This window comes from Octodon degus, unplaced genomic scaffold (genome assembly GCF_000260255.1).
Source record: "Octodon degus isolate 3935 unplaced genomic scaffold, OctDeg1.0 scaffold00144, whole genome shotgun sequence".
Taxonomy (NCBI): domain Eukaryota; kingdom Metazoa; phylum Chordata; class Mammalia; order Rodentia; family Octodontidae; genus Octodon; species Octodon degus.
Window position 1 is genome coordinate 5260572 of NW_004524720.1, and position 3067 is coordinate 5263638.

Sequence of the window (3067 nt, forward strand, 5' to 3'; positions counted from 1 at the left end):
AATTTGATTTGAAACTGTCTCATTGCTATTTGTTTATCAATAAAATTATGGGAAAAAATAAATAAATAAATAAAAGATGGTTTTGACATGTATTACCAGAATTTTCATAGCTTTTTAAAGAATGTGTTCAAAGATCCAAAGCCATCAAGTGCTGATTCAGGACAAGATGTGCTGGTCCTTTCCATGATGCCATCTTAGAGGAAAACACAGAAAATCATCTTGGACTGAGGTGGTGAAGGTTGAATCCAAACATTCTCATCACTGAGCAAGTGAGCTCACTGTGAAACTTCAGTTTCTTGACTAGACTGTGAAATCTAACGGCAAAGAATGTTAGGATACAAAGAACTTGTATAACATTTCCCCTTTAAAACATTCTTAGTAGGTTGAAAATATAGAACCTTCTCAAATTGAGACTATCTTTGGCCTAATTTTCAAAATAAAGAATCAGTATCTCTAAAAATAATGTTTGAGGGAGTCAGCTGAAGAAGTTCACAGAAGGATGACAGCATTATTATATTAGAAAAGAAGAAAAGTCTCCAAATAATAATACAAGTTTCCCTTTTTAAGAAACTAGAAAAAGAGGAGTGAAGTAAGTCCAAACCAAGGTGAAGTAGAAAATAGTAAAAGGATATGAACCAATGAAACAGAAAATAATAATGATAGCAAGAAAACTAAAACCTGGTTTTTGGGAAAAGACCAATAGAAGTGGTAAGTTTCTAGACAAATTACTTGAAGAAAAAAATACAAAAGATAAAAATGATCAAGTCATAAATGTGAGGAAAGCTATTGCCCATACATTTCAGACATTTAAAGGATAGTAAAGGAATGTTCAGGCCAATTCAATGCCCCAAAATTAAGTATTTTAGATTAGATGGACCGAGGTGTAAGTTACTAAAGCTCACACAAACAACAACAGATATTCGGAATATCTGTGCAATATGTGTGTCATTTGTGAGTAATATGATTATTACGTAAATTGAAATTGCAGTTAAAATTCTTCCTCCTTAAAGAAAAATCCTCCTGTGTTTAAGTAGTGTCATTGGTGAAGTACACAAGACACTTACAAGACACAAATCCTATCCAATCACCTTCAGAAATTGTCGAGATGGCAAAACTTCCCAACTTATTTCATAAGGCCTGCATTATCTAAACCAAAACCCACCACAAAATTCATATATATATGAAAACCTTCAATAAATGTTAGTAAATGAAAATTAGCAGCATATAATAAGAACTATACATTATAACTAAATTAATAGGTTCTACTTTCACTACTGTATTTTATAATGTGTGTATTTTATAATGTGTTTGTATGTATTGAATACCATGTCTCGTATGGCAGAAACAGCAAAGTACCCACATCCCATATGAGACATAACTTTTAAAATCTTAAATGTGTGAATCTTCGAGAGGATCCCTATAAAGTAAGACAAAACCAAGATGGCAGCACAGAGTGGAAATGCCAGTGTCATGGGCAGAAGCAGACAGGTGAGAAGATACTTTGCAAAATCACAGAATTTAGGGACAAATTTGTATTATTCACCAATCATACAGCCAAATAGGTGACTACAGAAGAACCTTTCTCCAAACCTACATATAGCTAATGTCTTTTTTTTTAATTTCAAAGCAAAAACAAAACAAAATAACAACAAAGACAAACCGCAAAAGCAATAAAAATGGGACAGAATTTCAAAATAAACTGATAGGAAATTAACAATGGTTGTATATTTCAACCCTCCCCTGTCGAGTAGCTTCTCCTATGTGTTCAACAGCACCTAACCACAAGATCTGAGCCATTCGACTGTATGTGAGAATGGAAATCCCACTGAGCAATGTAGTGACTCATAGACACCCTGATCCAGCAGATACTTCCTCAAGAGTGAAAGGACAGACTAAGTGACAGATTAGTGTTTTAAATGGTGGAAAAGTAAGAATCTCCCCCTTAAAACCTCGAGCAATGCAAATCTGATTCATTAATGAACAAACCAGAAATACTAAGCAAGAGTGCAAAGCCTGAATTTCTCACCTTGTTCTCAGCACAGTCAAACACGTAAGCTCCGGTACTGTTCTAATAACTTTCACCCAGGGGCTGACAATATATCTTACTGTGCTACAAATAAATAGCAGTCACAATCCACAGACTGTCAAATCTCTGCTGCAGAACAAACAGGGATGTGACTGTACTCAGTAAAGTAAAATTGCACCCGAGGAAGGAGCAGACCCAGGCAAGTACAAGTGCAAACCTGTCAGGAACCTCAGGAAGCAGAAATCCAAAGTTGTCACTATGTTGGGCTTGAGTATTTCAGGGATTAGTGATAAAAGCTTTTTTCCTTCCCTAGTTCAAGCTTACATCAATGTAAAGCATGAGTAGAGTTTTATTTTTTTTCAATATAAAATTCTATCTTATTTTATTTTCCAGTCGCAATCTAAGTGTCTTATACTCGAGGGCTTTAGAATTGTAGGCTCTCTCTTTCACATTACCAATCACTAACTGATAAACAATGTTAACCTTGAAGGGATAAGAGCTAATCCTATAAATTGACTATACCCTCTAAGAAAAATAGTTTGTCTTTAGGCAGATTCTTAAAAAAACATGCGATCTTTACCCAACCTCGAAATAGTTGTTATGGCACCTACGTAAAATTAACCTTTTCCAATAGGACTTTAGGTAAGTGGTGAAAGCATCTGATGACTGCAGATAACCAGTTGGATTGGGTATCCATCCACTCAGAAAGCATTGTATTTTCCTCATACTTAATGTTATTTTCTGTCTGAGAAAGAAAGGTTATTAGTCTTTTTCATACAGACCTTAGAATAAGTGCTTACTAAGAGATAGTTTCCTGAGTAGCATAGGAATTTAGACAGCTGCCCTTAAATTAAGAACTCTTAAAAAAATCAATAATTTTAATTTACTGCAAGGAAATCCATGTAAATCTATCTGGAAAATAGGGCACTGTAATTTATGTGGAAATAAGACAATCTAATATGTGAAAACAAATATGACAAGTATATAATATGTTCATCTGTTTCTTTGTTAATGTTTTTATTTCATTTTATTTTTCACTGA